This window comes from Corvus moneduloides, chromosome 1 (genome assembly GCF_009650955.1).
Source record: "Corvus moneduloides isolate bCorMon1 chromosome 1, bCorMon1.pri, whole genome shotgun sequence".
NCBI classification, from domain to species: Eukaryota; Metazoa; Chordata; class Aves; order Passeriformes; family Corvidae; genus Corvus; species Corvus moneduloides.
The window spans coordinates 152,554,168-152,573,104 of record NC_045476.1 but is presented as its reverse complement, the minus strand read 5'-3'; positions in this window follow the sequence as shown (position 1 = coordinate 152,573,104).

The window sequence follows — 18,937 nt, the reverse complement described above, 5'->3', positions numbered from 1 at the left end:
ACACCTGACCAGGAAGCCAGCATAAAATTCAGTACTGTCTCAGCCCTGCTTCTTGCTACATGGAGAATTTGAATAGTACTTACGGCCTCATATCCTGCCACACATTTTATTCTCCCTGATCTTGACAACCAGGGAGGTCCAAGGTCTGTAATATATACAGGAAAGCAGATAATGGATCCCTTTATGTTTGTCATCACTGAATTCTGTTTTGATGGATATTTCAGTGCCAAGCCTTCTCTTATTCTCACTGCTGAAGGAGAGCTATTGCTGGACTCTCTGGAGTCCCTAGCTTAGCCCTGGGAAATGTAATAGCATGAAACTGAAATAAGCCATATTAGTTCTAGCATGAAAGCTTGCTTTATATGTAAACTGAGAAAAAACAGACTCTGTTAAGAGGAACAAACTGAGGAAAGAGTTAAGTGATTCTAATCTTTACCGTTTCCTGAATGACCAGTAAAGTGAATAAACTTGATGCCAAAAAGCAAATTTTTACTTGTAGGTCACCCAAACCTGTATGAAATTTCTCATTGCCAAGATCCAAAGTCACGTTCTGTCTTGGCAGTGCAAAACAATTCCTCTCTACTCCCCACTTTGAAACATCCCCAAGAACTAGAAAGAACCCTGTCACTGCAGTCTTGTTGTAAATAGCAATGTGGTACTGTGAACACAGGCACAATGAGTAACTATTGATGGAAAGTCAAATGAAGCAGTTACAGTTGTTCTAGTTAAAGCTAGTGTGAAGGCAGTTTGTATCAAGTGGTTTGCTAGCTGAGCTGATATAACGGAGACTTAATTTACTTTCTTCCTACTAAGATCTGCTAATTTAGCTTGGCTTGCTGATACTTTAGCAAAATAGATACAACTTCAAAAAAGTCACTCTTTTGGTAACTTGAATGACTGAACTTCTGGAGCTCGATGTGGAAATACCCAACCCGTCTATCTGCTTGGCTTGCTGCAGTCAGTCTCTAATGAGCTCTCCTTTTGTTCTGTATGTCTCTCTAATGCTCCTTTCAGCCTGCTGCTAAAGTGCTTCTAATGGCAACTTCTGTTTTTTCACTGCTTTCAAAGGAGTTGATTCTTCAGCATATTACACCCGTTTCCATCCATTCACATTTAACACTATCTACTTCAGTAGACTTAAACCAAAATAAAATATTGCTTTAAATTTCAGGATGTTGTTGTTGTTGTCTGTTGAATTTAACTCATCGCCGGTGCTGAAGACACAAACAGCACAGCGCAAATGGAAAAGTTTATACCAAAAACAGAGGGATGGCAAAGGAGTATCCTTTTTTTCCCCCGTGGAAGAATGAGTGTCTTTGTTTCAACCTTAGGTTCAGCAATTTCTACCAACTCACTGTCTGCAAATCTTGGTTCTGCATTGATCATCATAGTCATATGAAATTATTTAAAAGGCATTTTGTTGCCAAAGTCACATGAAATCATTTAAGAAAAACTTTAAAAGTGAATTTGCCAGCTCATCTCTCATTGAAACACACTTTTGGCTTGAAAGAACCTGCTGAGTTGTAAGAATGAGCAGGACTGGGCATTTTCCCAATAATAAGATGGCAATAACAGGAAGGAATGCTTGGCTATGTTATATGGTAAGTGAACAATGCTTCCATGAATTTTATGTGTTTATATTTGTAGACACTTCGTGGTGACTTAGTTCTGTGGCTTTTTTGAAATTACCCAGTGCAGGAAAATCACACAGGTGGTCTGCAACCATCACTAAGACTTTTTTAATACCCCCAACAAAAGTAAAAGGAAATGTTTAAGTACTTTTGTGGAGAGGAGATGGAAAGGAAACTTTTTGAGGGTAAAGAGTAATTTTATGAGCCTAACTATGTTTCATTTAAAGCTTTGCAATGTCTCTTCACTTCAATCCAGTTTCACTCAGTGCGTACTTTGGTCTCTGTTACAAAGAAGCAGCACTACTGAAGATTCCCTCTCTTTCATGAGGTAAAAGGTCAAAAGATAACAAAAGTTTGAGTGTGTTGATACTGAATACCTGAAATCTGAGCCCTGCCTTAGAAGCAGAGCTCCCATACTGCTGAGCTACCAGCTCCAGGTCACTGCTGCCTCTCTGAACTCATGGACCTCAAATTCAAGTTACAGAGTGTCCCTATTTCAGTGAGAAGGAATAGTGTACTCCTTACTCCCAGCTTGATGGTGAGGCTCTGTTGTGTGAAGCAAAAACCATGGACTTGGGCTCTGTCATCCTGGTCCATATGCCAGCTCTCCTACTTGAGCAAGTACCATAACCTTGGAGTTACTCTGTTGCTCACCTCTTCCCACCATCTTTAAATGTAGGTGGCTGTGGCTCAGGTCTCAGTGCACTCTACATGTGTTGTGAGCACACTCAGTTTATCAAGCTGCATTTTCATTTTGTATGAATCTCAAGAAGCCCTAGGAAGGAGAATGGCTTCTGAAAGCTGAGCTCAGACAAAAATGTGCTCACTCCTGTGAGCAGAAGTAGTAACTGAATGTGCTGATCCACGCGCATATTTGGATTATACACAGTTTTCCTGCATCATTTGGAGTCAAAATCATCAATTTAATTGCATTTTAGGAGTCTTTTTTAATTGAAAAGGAGGTTTGTCAGTGGATGTGTGAGTTGTTGTATCATAGAATCATAGAATATGCTCAGTTTGAAGGGACCTGTCAGGTTCATCGAGTCCAACTCCTGGCCCTGCACAGGACACCCCAAGAGTGACACCATATGCCTGAGAGCATTGTCCAAACTCTTCTTGAACTCTGGCAGGCTTGGTGCTGTGACCACTTACCTGGGGAGCCTGTTCCAGTGCCCAACTACCCTCTGGGTGAAAAACCTTTTCCTGATACTCAATGTAAACCTCCCCTGACCCAGCTTCAGGACATTCCCTCAGGTCCTGTCACTGGTCACGAGAGTGAAGAGATCTGTACCTGCCCCTCCACTTCCCATCCTGAGATATCCATTCACCTTGTTTAGCTATTAAAACACAAAATTATTTACAGGACTTCTGAGGCCCAGAATTCATCTGAGTGAGTAAGAATGTTCTGTATTTCAATAAAAAAGGGATGAGGCCTTTCAAGAAAAACTCAAACCTGTTCTTGTCTTAAAGGAAATTGCTCTTTGACTGCTCTGGCTGCTCTGCATCCTTCAAACGAGACCACACTGTGTCAGCTAAATGATTGAAAAATAGATTTTTTTACCAGACTCTGTGGACTTGGACCCTCAAAATTGTTTTAAACAAAGTTGAGACACCACAAAACTTCAATTCAGTATGAATTATTCTTTCTGCTGCTTCCACTAAGGAAAAAAGCATAAAGTATTTCCTGTGCTGAACACTAAAATTCTTCTCACTTTTGCTGCAAGGGATCTGTGTTTAGTTCAAAGGCCTTGCTTTTAAACCATAAAATTTTCCTGCTAGACACTGTGTATGCATTTGCTGTGTTTGTACAGTATTAGGAAAAAGAGACTAGAATGACATCCTCCTTTTCTTCTTGTCTCTACTTAGAGCACTGGTCTCAAGCCATGAATCAGGGAATAGACATACTACCAAAAAGCAAGGAGAGTGTGTATGTAACTCATGAGCACCAAATTTCCCTCCGTTCAAATCCTAGGTCCACTGGTAATGACAAGAAACTAGTAGAGCCTAAACTAGCACCTAAGGACCAGGAAATGAGCTGACCAGATCTCTTGTCCCCTGTTGACCCCCTCAGGCAGCTATTAAATATTGTCAAGCGGAAATTCCCAGGGACAGGGCCTGATTCACTTTTTCCCAGAGTATACTGGTATCTCATAAGTGGAATATAATAGCATAATGGTGCTTGTTCTCACAGAATCTACTGAGCACCAGCTTCCTGAGTGTACTGTACACTGAGTTATTTACTCAGCTTTATCAATTACACTGGAAAAAATGCAGCACCTTTTTTTTAATCTCATGCAAAGCAGTGGGTTTGTATGTTTGCATGTGCTGTAGTCAATAATGATTAGCAGCTTACGTGTCTCAGCAGTTTCTTTTCTTTTCCTTAAATTTTAAATAAAATCCAGTGGAAATTTAATACTCTGATTTGTATTCTTCCTCTCACCCATATAACTTCCCAGAGCTGTCAGATCTCATTCACAAGCTTCCCTTCTTCTGTCACCAGAAAATTACATCAATATTCCACACCACCTGATGCATCCTCTTGATACTTTATCCAAAGATTAGAGAAAACGTAGACAAAGTATGAACCAAAGTGCGGACAGTTTTAACTGTTGGTCCTGGCAACAATGCATTTTGCAAAACATATTGTCTTTATTATAACTTACAAGAATTGTCTCAAAGTGAAAAGCCTGGGTGTGTGCAGTGATCTCACACACCAGGTATTGCCTCCAAGATATAAACATTGAAGGAACTTTGGCAGTGTGTTGTTTCCGCTGAGTACTGGAAAGAGCACAAGCATAACACAGTCTGAATCTAAGACCTCATTAGGGTTTTCCTGTAAAGGATGTATTATGGAGAGCACTGAGAAAGCTGAGAATGTGCATCTGAGCTAATATCTGCACTGATTAAAAAATTTTAAAAAAGGAAAGCAGCAAACCTCTTAAAATAGAGTGGAATGCATTGTTTGTGTTTATTTTTTCTCTCCAGTTCCATAGTTCCTTGGAATGCAGCTCTAAGTAGTTGATTCACAATTAAGAGAGTCTTCAACTGGAATGATTGAAGGTCCCTTGAGTTTCTTTACTGGAAAACCCTGTCAGCAGTCAAAACTTTGCTCAGGAAAGGAAAATGCTGCTGTGATTCAAGTGTGAATTCCACTGTTAAATAAATTTAAATCCACACCAGTTGCTAACAAAGTTTAACCTTGGGTTATTTTTTTCAATACTTTTCTTGTAAGTAATGAATTCCTGAAGAGAAACTTTTGATATTATGCATTGTCAATATCTTTAATACCAAATTCACTGTGGTGTGATATACCTGTGGTGAATATAGGAAACCAGAAAAAAGGGGTCACAATTACCTATCCACTTCTTAGTCATGGCCATTGGCAAGAACTTGCAATGGCTACAGAGACAGTGCCAACCATTCTTGGAAGAAACACCACCACAGAGGGCAATTAATACAGCTTGTTTATTTTCTGGCAGCCTGCAATACTTATTGGGCCACTGAGGGAGAGCCAGAGGCTGCTTTAATCTTCAAGAATTAGAAATAACATACTGTGGCAGAATTTTAGAGATTGGACTAGATCCATGTTAGTTTTATTGCTCTCAAAAAACATTGAGACCACATAGATGCTCATATTTTTCTGTACACCCATAAATACCACTCAGATTCTGACACTGAACATTCATTTCATTTCATTTCATTTCATTTCATTTCATTATTTTATATTTTATTGTTTCTCTCCTGGACCTACTCCCCCTTTGCTCAAGCCTGCCCCCTGAATTTCCTGGGACTGAAGAACATATTTCCCTCTATCTTCTGCCTCTGATTGGAAGAAACAGCCTCAAAAGATCAAGAAACAGACCAATGGACTGTTCTTGGTGTTTCTCTCAGGAATTAAGGTTTGATTGTCAGTGGCTTATAATTTCATTGGAAGAGGCAGCTACAGCCAAGTGGGAAGATTAAATTATTTGGGGACAGTGAGTTCACCCAAGAGAGAAGGGGTGGAGAAGACACTGTCTTAGCAGAGTCACTTTTGTGCTGGGAGAGCAAGTGCCTGGACTAGGCTGTTCTGGGAGGTACAGACTAACCCAGAAATGACTAAAATAAATGGTCCTTGAAACATGATTTGGAGCAGAGCCTACAGCACATCTGAAGCACACCAGATAAATCCTAGAAATGGTTGGAAAAGACATCAGACTGCAACAAAAGGCTGAGCCTTGCTTTAAAGTCCTTGGAAAAGGCTCACTAGAAAAAATGACTGGGTACTAAGAATGACTGACACTACATGATTTCCGGGAAACTTAGTACCTGATAGTGCCTGTGGGATGGGCAGAGGATGTGCTTTGCTTAGATAAAAGTACTCCGGTTTATTTAAAAGCTTCAACCATCCTTGAACTTGCTTTCTGATTCCCTGGAAGGGAATGGTGCAGCCAGGGGAAAGATTGTTGTTCCAGATGTAGATCTGGGTTTCTCTCAAGGCCTCCCCTGATCAAAGGGTCTTATTAGAAGATTCTCCCCTGCCATTGCAAAGCTGCTCAGAGCATTTAAGCACATTCATTTTACGGTGATAAGAGTCCACAGGTGTATTTCCCTGTGTTTTGTCAGCTGGTTGGTGTGAATACCTCCCCCGCTTTCTTGTACAGAATAGATCCCAAACTCAGCCCTGCACTTTAAGCTCCTTGAAAATCTGAGTTTTGCTACTTCCTCTATACCTAATCAAACATTTCAGACCCATTTTGCAACTACTTGCTTCTTCTTAGACCTGGTAGGTAAGGAACATCAGGGAGGTAGGAAAGGTGGCTCTACTAGGAGGTACTCTTTTTTCACAGATTTCTGCAAAAAGATCTCTGGCCAGTATTAGGAAAAAGTAATTTTCTGTCTGTAAGCCTCCTTCTTGGTGTTCTGGCAAAAACAATGGACAGGTTTGGATACGTCTCTTCTTTTGAGACCAACATCCCCAGCTCAACCTCTTGCAGACTGTGTTGCCTCCTGATGTGCCCCAAATACACAACACTTGCAGTGAGGTCCAATAATTTATAGGAGACTGCTGGAACTGCATTCAGAGGAAAAGGCATACAGTCATAGTGGTAGAAAACAGCAATACCTCCTTATGAATGATAAATACAAAGCTCTTGCCTCATAACTCTGCCAAGAGTTTGTTAATTTAGTTCCCTGTCTACTTCTGTAAACACCCAACAGAAAATGTCCTCTAATCACATCCCTTCCCCTCTACTAATGCTCTCTCTGTGGTGACAATGGGTGTAGTGGGCCTAAAGTCTTCAAGGGTACTTGGAAAGCCTCTCCCTAAACCTTTTGGAAATGTTGCCTGGTTCTTTCCCGAGGCTTTCCTAACTTGTAGCTCTTCTGATTTCAGTGTCAGTAAAAGGGGAGCAGAAGTTGCAGAGTTTATTCAGGACTGTGGCTGCTCCCTAGAAAGGACCCCGAGAAGCCAGTGAAGACCTTCTGCTGTCTCCAGATAAAATCAGCATAGCTGACAAAGGTTTTTATAACCTCTACTTATACAGTCCTAGTGACACTGAAGCCATAGCTTTTTCATACAACCTCTCCCAGTATTCAACAGTCTTCCAACCAGAAAGTATTTCCAGGTGCAGCCTTCAGTTCTCTTACTGTCTTTTAACTTCATTCCTTTCTCTTCTGTGCTCAGTATGGGTAGAGAATAGCTAATTTTGCTGTTACTTTTTTAGAAGGTCCCTTTCTTCAGACTAAGCCATCCCAGTTCTTTCAATTCTTTCTTTGCATAATGCTTCATTCCTCTCTCTTTCATTTGTCCATTTGCTTTCTGTTTTGGGTAGATAAATAGCTACAAAAATGCTCAAAATGGCCCTTGGGGGATACTGAATAAAAACCTTGTAATCTCTGTAGTCATCAGCTCCTTTATCCATACTAATAAGGCAGGATGAGGCCTGGGTAAAAAAACAACCCCAAGGCACAGCTAATGCAAAACACATATAAAGCAGAAAGTGAGTCTCTGTTTTGTAGGTCTGGAGCTGTTTTCACTGTACAGCTATTTCAGTAAGAAGATTTCCATAGAGAGAAGCAGCAATTCTGAAATACAGTGAGAGCACCTCAATCAGAATCTCTAACTTGTGCTCTGCAGCTTCTGTGCCGGAGCGCGAGGTGCTGCGATCTTCCAAAAGCGTCTCGTAAGCCGCTCGGCAGGGCAGCCACACACTCACACAGGCGTGCACGCACAAACGCACGGATAGCTTCAGCAATATGGGTCGATGGCAAAGAGGCAGGAAGGGTCTCCGTTTGGGGTTCCATGGATGGAGGTTTCGCGCACACATTGTGAACGGCCCCAGGGGCAAAGACAAGAAACAATGGAGGGTCCAGGTTTAAGTACAGGAGCGGGGCAAGCACCAGGGACCAATGATCTGAGGGCACAGGGGCGGTACAAAGGCGGGACTAGGGAATGGGGGACCCATGGGGGAGCTCTGGGGGAGTGGCGATGGGGCAAGGGCCAATGGGGGGAACCTGGAGTGGAAAACCTTCAAGGGCAGGGACATATAAGGTATAGAGGGGGCGCAGAGGCTCAAAAGGCAACCAAGGGAGCAGAACTGCGGTACATTAATAGAACAAAGCATCCTGGGAGAGGCTTCTCTTCTCACCGGGAGTGAGGTAGAAGTCTCTGGTACTAGGGACTGTCTTACCAGAGAACTCTGTTTGTGCCTTGTACCACAGGCTAACTAGCCACCACAAATCAGGAAGATTTTTTTTTGCAGAAAGGGTTCTTAAACATTGAGAATGGACTGTCTAGGGAGGTGGTGGAGTTACTGTCCCTGGAGGTGTTCAAGAAATGATTGGATGTGGCACTCAGTTCCACGGTCTAGTTAGCAAAGTGGTCATCAGTCAAAGGTTAAACTCAATAATCTTGGAGGTCACTTCCAATCTAAATAATTCTGTGATTCTGTAATTCTGTCTGGCATTTGGCTATGCTCAACAGTGACGGAAAATTTGGGCTCAGTGGACTCAAAGACAACTATGAGTAAATGCCATTTCCCATTCTTCAATCCTTTTATCTCGGATCTTTCATTCATATGCACTGGTGGATGGCTCTATGGCATGTACCCTTCAGCCCCTTCCGGCAGAGCTCTGTTTCCTCTGGAGCAACAGACCCAAAAATTTATTGGCCTGTGACAATACAGACTAAAAATACCTTCTGAGCAAGATCATTTATTCTCCTTATCAGCTTGGGTTATGGTAATGGCTGTCATGCCTGGCTACACCTAATCCTGGAAGCTGGAGAGTCTGTAGTGTTGTCCATAAGCCACTTCTCTAAAGCTTCAGGCTACAGAGCTTGCATATAATTTTCTAGTATTGCACAGCCTTCTGAAGTTGTTTTCTGTAACATTAGGTTTAGCCACTGGCTAAATATACATATTTGGCAAAGTATATTTCTGGTTAAGGTTCTGAAGATGTGTGATGTAATGAATTAAATGCCTTCCAATCCTGAATATATAAAATATGCCATGCTGTATTTAGCATAGCTGCGGAGAGGAAGAAAGAACATCTACCGGTAGACTGGGTGAATCAAAATGCCAGGGTGGATTTTGACAAACATTATTTAACTTGCACCATTGGTTATATGCATTTTCAATGTAGTATGATAAATGCAAAGTGGTCGTATTTCAATGTAGCCCTCTATTAGGGAAACATTTGTAACTTCAGCCCAGACTATATGGGTAACAGGATAGCCTTGTTAGCAAGATGTGTATCTGAATAAGAGACAAGCCTCTTACAACATCATATGAATCAGAGAGGATGCAAATCTCTGAGTATTTCACTTTGGATCTGTGGATTTGCTACAGGTGCATCTCTTTCTGTTTGCCAGCATCAGATCTCTTAGTGGAATGGAAATTTGAGGTTTCTGATAGTCCCCAAAGTAGACCTTATCAGATAATTTTGCCAGCCACTTATTCCACTTGAGTATTTTGAGAAGAATTGAAATGCTATGCTTGCTTAGCTGTCTGAATTGCTCTCTTGTGTAGGCATGTATCAACCAGATATTAACCCTTTTGTTTGGTCCATATGGCAATATTAGTTGTCATAAGCTTTTCTTCTCCTGTGTTTTTTCTGATGCAATTACTGTGGGAAGAGACAAAGGGATATGTTAAAGCGATTTTTAAATATGTTTCTATGTGTGAGCTGACTCTTGACACTCAGAAATCTGCTACAGAGAAATGGAGGAGTAAAAAATATTTACAGTATATTTTTTAACCTAATGTTATTCTGACATTTTAAAATTGATTACCATGATATGCAACACTGGTACCATGGAGAAACAGAGATGAGTAACTGGGGAAGCCTGGACTCGGACTTTCTCTAGGACACTCACAAGAAGTAAAATCCAGTCTGTGCTCAGAGGGATATATCTGATTGACTGTGATAGATATGACAGGTTTTCTTCCCTGAGACCAACTGGAAACCATAATTATTCTGCTGCCATTCACCCTATTACAGTATTATAACCTGACCCAAAACAAATTTGAAACACAATTTGAAATGTGTTGAGTATTCACATTTGGTACCCAAGTAATTTTTTAGCCTTAGTATGGCCAGACCAAAACATCCCAGTCCAATTTTGAAAAAATGGATAAGCCATATTATTCCCAGAGTGAATTTCCCCTTTCAGTGCAATAACTTCCGGGCTTTACCACCCCACATGGGAAAAGTTTATTTTACATTATATTGTCATGGCTACACCCAAAACTATTAAAAATATCATTGTGGAGACAAAGCCTTTTTTTAGAAAGTCTCTGTTAAAAAAAAATCCTTTAAGTAACAACTGTTTGGAAGACCTATCTATTAAGATATACTTTGTCAATGAGGCTATAAAATGGTGACTGAGACATATCTTTCAGTGAGAAGTGAAGGAGAAATACTCAAACTCTTAAGAATGACAGAGATTTAGCCTTCACAAACTGACAAAGGAAGAAAGGAATTACCTTTCTTGACATTTTCACACCAGTGCTTTCCTGGAGTATTTTGTTAGAGTCGAACAAAACGTATTGGCAGTAATTAGGGGAAATTCTTGTTATGTGGGAGACAAGGCTACATGACCTAATGGTCTATTCTGGCCCATGATTTGTTTTAGTACAACTACTTACTTTATGCAATTTTTTTCCAATTCAACATAGTTTAGCAGTTAGTCAAAATGGAATTTTGTTGTTCCTAGTACGGAAGCAATAGATAAATGTGGGTAATGTTTATTTGAAGATTTCAGTGGTCTGCACATCTTGATGTGGTTTCTTTCATGGTTTTGCATATGAAGGATTCCACAGAATGTGAGATGTGATTGAGCTCACAGTCTGAGGTTATACAGTATGATATACAGTTCTCACAAAAAAATACAAACGTGCTTTGAACAGCCTGCAGGAGCCCTTTCCCAGGGAAAACACCACACAGGGTCTTCTTATTTAATGCCATGTTTTTCATTATGAACTTGCAACTGGTCATAAAGACAATAAAGGTCATTATCAAGGGCAGAGAATGTGCACAGAGGGCACTGAAGACCAACACCAGCTCTGATCTTGCAGTTGGTTCAGCAGCTGCCCTGGGTCCTGCATGCACAGGGTATGTTGGGTGTGCTGGATATGTTCCATACTGTTCAACAGCTACCAAGGATGTGTAGGAAGCCTGACTCACTCTCAGTCATTTTGTACCTGTTTTTATTCCTTTAGGCATGCTCAGTCAATTACTCATTTGGAGAGAAAAAGATCCCAGTAATTTGGAACTGATTTGCTCTTAAACTAGAAAAATACTTTCTGTACCTCTTGCCCAGTGGCACCCAGGGCTTCTCCAGCAGGGAAAGCATGGCATTTGGAACAGTTCATCTGGGGAATGGATGAGCTTAAAAAATTGATTGAAAGAAAGTGATATTAAACTTGCATCTTGCATCACCCTTTCTCCTTGAGCTTCATTACTTCCATGTCTGCAATTAATGGGCTGTGTCTTCCGTGCTTTCATAGCATTTTTTGTGGCAGGAGTGATACCTTTTGCAAGTATGCCTTTCAGTGCAATACATAAAAGAGAAGAGATCAGCATGTAGTGACCTAAAATATTATTTTTATATTTTTTATATATTATAAGATCATATTTATCCATAAAACCATGAGAGGGCAGCATTCTCTCTATCATCCATATTCTCTTTCTGCTAGAAAATTAAGAGAGACTTTCTTTAGCATTCATCTCATAAACCACAGAAAATGTTATATATAATTCAGAGCTTGATTCAATATTCTTTGTAATCAATAGGAATGTTTCCCTTGATTTAAATAGGTGTTGGACTGAGGCTTCAGTTGTTCAAAATGGCATCAGGAAGAACTGTTTACATAATTTAAATCAGAAGATACCAAAGAAAAAAACCAGTAGGGAAATTACTTAGGTGGTGGTTAACCATGAGAACAAAATAGCAATATTGGTGTATTCCCCACTTCTTTGTGCCTTTGAATGCAGACAAAGATATCTCTTTGGAAAAAGTGGACAAAAGCTGCTGGACTCAATACTGAGGTAGCAGAGTGGTGTTCTGTGAACTGTATCACATAAAAGATTAGTTGAATTTCTGTGTATACAGACAAGATAAACCACACTTTTTTTTGGTGCTGTTTCTAATTAATGAGTGGAACAGCAACTAAGGGTTTCAGGGAGTGATCTTACAATAAAAATGGGATGTATTCAAAATGGACAAGGACCTATGGCCATAAACTAAAACACAAGAAGTTCCACCTCAATAGGAGGAAGAACTTGTTTACACTGAGGGTGGCAGAGCACTGGAACTGGCTGCCCAGGGAGGTCATGGAGTTTTCTCTCTGAAGACATTCAAAACCCACCTGGAAGATTTCCTATGTCACCCACTCTAAGTGACCCTGCCTTGGCAGGTTGGACTGGATTATCTCCAGTGTTCCCTTCCAACCTTAAGTATTCTGTGATTTCCACATGTGGGGGTAGAACTAGATGACCTTTAAAGGTCCCTTCCAACCCAAACTTCTTTATGATTCTGTGATCTTCTGTAAGCGAGCACAAAGCATTTGCATCATCTACGCTGTACAAGCAACCAAGTTTGCTAAGCAAAATGATCTCTCCAGCTCTGGAGTTCATTAATGTGGCCAATACCATTAAACCAGCCAACAGTTTCAATGCAAAATGTTACAGCTGTCACATGAACCTTTGAGTAACATCAATACAATATTGTAGGAATAAGTGATTGGGGGTTTTGGAAGAATTAATTGTGCATTTTTTGCAAAATTAGAACAGGTTAAGACGGAGAGAGCAGTTTTGAAAAAGTAAAGCAGAGAATTTTACTTCTGAATAATTGCTTCAGAAATAAGTTAGGTCACGAGAATCTACAGCTTTTTAGTCAGATGAATATTTAGACGTCTCACAGTGTCGGTCCAATGGAGAGTGGCAAGCACTAATTAGCATTCTTGCTTGCAGTTTCAGCAGAGAGAATTACTATTTAATGAACAAGGAAACCAAGCCATTCTTTCTATACTGCTTGACATGGTGACCCAACCCCAACCCCCAATGGGTTTATGATGAAATTGAATTTTCTTACTTGTTTACTTCATCTCCTGCTGGTGAGGGAAATTCCTGTATGTCTCTTACTCACAGCATTTCAGTAATTTCAACACCCCTAAAATGATGCACAAAGTTTTCACTGTGAATACCCTTAGGAGGTACCACAAACTGTGGTTTCACAGAAAAGTCATTGGGACAAATGCAATGGTAGGCAAATGCACACAATTCCCAAAGTTTGCCCCAAGCAACTATTCAACGTCTGAGAAAGCAAAGGACCTCCACAAGGGTTGGCAATAAAACAAAAATGTTATTTAATCTACAACTACTTTCATATTGGTGCTATTTGATCCATATCTACTTGCATTTTCTTTCATTGATATGCACTACTTAAAAAGATTTCCCATTTTTTCAGAGGGAAAAGAACTGTGTCTATCTGTGATTTTTAAATAGGACCACCATAAAGAAAAAAGTTAATTTTCTAGTTGTGCTTTGAAGACTACTAAAGGTTGTTAGCATTTGTTAACTTCAAGTATTTTTGCATAGTTTCCATAAAAAATAAAAATATGAGGTATTATTACATTTCCCGTAACTCGACATATAAAAATGAATTCAATAACAAGGGAGCTCTGCCAAGATGGTTGTATATTTTTTTAGAGAAATAACGTAGCTGTTCAGACTAGCTTACATTTTACATGGGGTTTGAATTAGCACTTTTTCAATGGATCTCAAAAGCATTTTTCTCTGCTATTCAAGTCAATACTGAAGCTCCAGTTCAGGAAGGTGCTTCATAGTGTGAGTAATCCTATTCAAAGCAGTGGGCCACTGACACACTTAGAGTTGCCCATGTACTTACATATCCCAGGAATGAGGCCATGGCATACAATGAAACCAGCTGGAATATGGGAGATGCTCCCATGATTAGAGTCTCACCTTGTCTCAGATGGAGTCGTGCACTTCCCTCGCAAGAGGGAAGCAACGATACATTTTGTTGGTATAGGACAGTGAGTTACCAAAGTTCAAAGGTAAATGTGACAGTGGCTTAACAAGGTTCAATGGCAAGGTATGTGCTGCATGGAGGACAGCGTCAGGCAAAACTGTCGGGAGACCCTCCCTTGAGTCATGAGGTTCAGAAAGGATCCCCTTGCATTCTAAATTCTTTCCCAGCAAGGATTTTCAGGTGTGGTTGGATTCAGGCTCAGTTCCAGAGTTGGTCAATGGTTTATGTCTAAATGATAACAGATACACAATAAGCCTTTACATCACTTAGCTAAGATTTCGAAGTTTCAGTGCTCCTATTCCCAATTCACCTACTGGGTATCTGATGTGATGAGGTGTGAAGGGCTGGGAGCCTTTGGCACAAGAGCCCTCTGCACTCCCTTGGAGGAGAGAGGCCTGAGGGCAAGACGACCTTCCCCAGAGATAAGCAGCCTTCCTCGGGTCATGGTGACAAAGTGAACCACCCCCAGCATGCCTTGTTTCTATATGGTAATAGCCTGTACCCAGTTGGCTAGTTGGTTTCTCCCCCACCCCCTGCCTTTCCCATAGAAGATCCCTGTTTCTGCCCCTCAGTAGGGAGTTCTCGTCCCTGGCCTTCCCTTCACAGAGGCTGCTGGACAATAAAGGAACTGCTATACGAGGCTCCTGTCTCTCTATCCCCGAGTTCATCTTGGGTGATTTCACAAAGGGCTGAATCACAAGAGCTGGAATCACTTGTAGCTAAGAAATCCCTACACTTGCTGAAAGTGCTTGCTGCCCAGGGAATCTGGCCACCGCCCCTGGAAGAGTTGTTTCTTGCAGGCACACGGGGTTGTCCGCCCTCAGTTCTCCTGAACAGCAACAATAAGGATTCTCTCGGCCTTAAGGAGTAACCCTGGGAGGCATCCCCACTCAAGGGGTGATCCTGGCATGCAACTCTGCTGCTGTGCAGGAGAGTTCAACAAGTTTTGGGCTGTCCACTAGTTAAGGGATAACTTGATTGACTTATAGTGGTATCTGCATACCAGCTGTATTTTGGCTGGCATATGCTCAACTAGCCCTCAGCTGCCGAGCAAGACTTATAGCCCTTAGTTCTTGTGTTATCTGTCTCTCCAGAGTCCAACTTAATACAGACACAGCCATTCTGACCACTACTGATGGCTATTGCTTAAGCAGAAAAAGGGTGAGGGAGAAGCACAGCACCATACACTGGAGTACTGATTTGATGTTTAAAGTAGTGCCTGCTCTTCATGGGTGGGGTGCCACTGCCTCATGCTTGACCTTACCTAGATTTATTTATTTGGAAAACATTCAAGAGGTCATAGTCCCATTGTGATGAATGTAAAACAGAGAAGTATGAAATGCAAACAGTGAAGACAGGCCTCAAAAGAGATGTCACAACTTGCAAGGAAAGTGAATATGGTAGTAGCAGCAAACAACATCATAGCTTTATGCCTCCTCCATTTTTGAGAGAAGATGGAGTGAGGGAGAGAGGGGTGAAATAAGGAAAAGATGGTGAGGCTGCCTGAACATAAATGGAGATAAGGGGAGAGAAGAAACAGATCTTTACTGTAGGACTACGAGATTCCATTAAAGAGATCGTTAATTTGGATTCTGACCTCTCCCATTGTTGAATCAACTCCAACCACCGGGAGGCAGGGAGAAGGGAGATTGAGAGATAACCATCACTGTCTGGCTTTTGCTGTTGCCAGAGTGGCTGATGAATCTCCTTCACCCTTCTCATCAGCATATCTGGATTTAATTTGGTTTTCTCTTTTCTGCACAGTGCTGCTGTGGAAAGCCATGGATTTTCACTCATTTTAACAGTCAGCTGGTAGATTCAACAGGGAGCTTATTTTGCTAAATAAGCTAAAAAGCAAAACACCAAGAAGCATATTGCAGTGAAATAAAATATGGTCTCTAATTGATGCAGTAGTTTTGAATAAATCTTTCCATTGTCACAGTCAGCATGCTAAATGCCAAGGCCTGTCAGCAACACTTCTTAGTTACCTACCCAAGGTAATCATATAGCTCCTCTCATTTCAGAATCCAGCTGTTAGCAATACCAGTATATGGAGTTTTACCCAAAAAGAATTTTTTAAAAGGCAAAATATAAAGGACAGGCTCCACTTTGCAAGATTGTCAGAATCCCATTTCTTCTTGCAGAGCCAAAAAATCTTGGAAACCATTGTGGATATTTTGCTGGGATTGCATGGGTGAGGTGATGCCCCAGCAGAGAAGTGAAGTCAATTAATTCAAAAGCCTTGCACTGGGCCACCCCGCCCTTTTGTAGAGAAATGGCATCGGGGAAGTAAACATCTGCAAACAGCCCATGCCACACAAGGCTTATAAATAGTAAATCTGCTGTCTTTAGTTTTGGAATTGTGACGCTTTTTGTCTCTTTGCAACTTCCAACTCTGCATATAAGCAGGAACAGCAGCCACTTTGTCCTTGGAGTTCCTTGAGTCTAAGGAAAGAGAGGTATCCAAAGCACACTCAGGCTGAAATTTTACATTTGTCCTCCCGGATGGTTGCCTAAGTATATTTACACCCTGAACATGTAAAGTCATTATATAGGCAGAATGGGAGGAAAAATGGACCCCCAGTTTATGAGAAATGGGAGGCAGAGGGAGCAGAAAAGAGAATGCCACTGACTGCAGCTTTCTGCTATTGTGGGCCAGACATCACATAACCCCTTTCACAGAATTAATGGTTTAGTGAAAAAAAATGTTCTGATACCAGTCTGGCCCCAAACTCTGTGCTGTGCACCTCGCTGACATCTCTGAGTGATATGTCAGATTGTAATTAGACTTCTGAAATTAGAAGATAAAGAAAGGCCTTTTGTGGCATTTTCTGCCAAAAAGATTTAAATAATTTAAGTATTTAGCCTTCCAGAAATTATAATATATTTTTCAGGAAAAAGGGTACATTTTTTTTTTAAATTTTCTTCTATTTTTCACAGGTGGCCTTTTTCTGTTCTCCTCTTACACTGAAGAGTCAAAATTTGTCCTGGTAAATCTACCCGTAAAATCAGTTTAGTTCAAGATTCTGCTGTTGTGAAAAAAACCACATTTTATTTATCAAGGGGTATTCAGGTCCTATAAAAATTATTATTGGCCTGAAAAGTCCTCCCTAAAAACATTTTAGAATTTATTCATGATAGTCTGTAGAGGCTTTTTTCCCAAGCTACTACATGGAAAGGATGAAATTTTGTATTAAATTCTAAAAGCTCAAAAAGTGTATGAAAAGATAATAATTTTCTATTAAATACTGAAGGACTTTCTTCCATGAGGATATAAGCAACCTCCACAGGAACTAGCAGTTATGCTGCAGAAGGATTTTTCAGGCTTAGAGAGCTTGAGGGAGGGTGTTTGAGTGCATTAGTATTCATTCCACGTTCATGCCTGCTGTTTCACATGCACTGTTTTGTGCCTCCATAAACTGCTCTGGATGCAGATCAAAATTATTTAAAAGAATTCACAGGGGAAAAAAAAAGACCAGAGCAGCAGTTTCTATGTATTTCCACATTGCCTTCATTTTCATTGATATTTACTGTTAGCCTTTTTATAGCAATATGTAAAAAGATGGCAGAAGCAGAGAAGGGAGAGTCTTTGTCTGATAAGGAAGGCTTTTACATTTTAGGGAGAAGTTCTCACAACAAATCAGAATGATGTTAGCTTTCCTTGTGCAGTCAGCATCAACAATTTAAAGCAGCAGCACTGAATTCTTTAACTGAAAGGTCGCTTCAAAGTTGTTATTATTATTATTACTATTCTTTCTTGTTTACAATATCTGTTTTTACATAGGAAAAAGTATACTGATCTTTTGTGTGTTAATACTTTTTAATAGGGTGAACACTCACTTCCTCTCATTTTATTTTCCACTTCTCAAGCCTCCTGAGTCCTAACCCAGTCCAAGAGCAGACCTAGCCAAGGAGCCATGCTTCCATCTCCTGCAGTTGAACTCGCAGCTGCAGGAATACTTACTGGAAAATTTCACTGAAGATCAAGCGGACACCATAACCTGCAATACATGGATTTATCAAGCAAGTTCTGCTTTACACCTGCTAAAAAATAGGCTTCTTGCTAAAAGCTTGAGAGGAACCTTTAATTTCTTGTTCACTGAAAGGATCCTGGTTCATGGCCCATCACCACTGACCCTTGGCTCCTTTAATATTTGTCCTAGTAGCGATTTTCTTGAATACTGATTGAAAAGGAGCATGGAAATGTGCAAACTTGTCTTACAGTACAAAGTTGTATTGCCTATTCTGACAGCAGGCCAGAAGAATCCCTGTACCTCTAGAAATATGGAAGTGTATGGAGATCTCCATGCAAAAAAAAAAAAAAGGCAGAAGCTAGAAAGTTAAGGGTAAGCTTCAAAAGCAAAATCCCACTGGGAGAGGACAAGCTTCGAAGAAAGCTGAGAGAGAAGTTTATATGTTTTTGGAGGGATTAATAAAGGTGGATTCAGGGAAGAGGTGCATCTTACACACATATACACACCCAGAGAAGTCTAATGTTCAACGTTTAAAATTCACATTGCATGAAATACAGCAAACTCCCAGTGCTAACTGAGGCACAGCATGGTAGATGCAAAATCTTTAAATCAGCACATTCCCTTGTGCACAATAATCAGTGACTCTGGGGAATCTCTTTAAAACGTCCTGGTCCCTGCTGGGTGAAGCACTGGAATCTGTGCTGTTGCTCTCAGGGTGCCACCCTGCTGCGTATATGGCGATGAAGAATAAATATGCATGAAGTTGACAGTTAGTTTGGCTTCCACCAAAGCTTAAT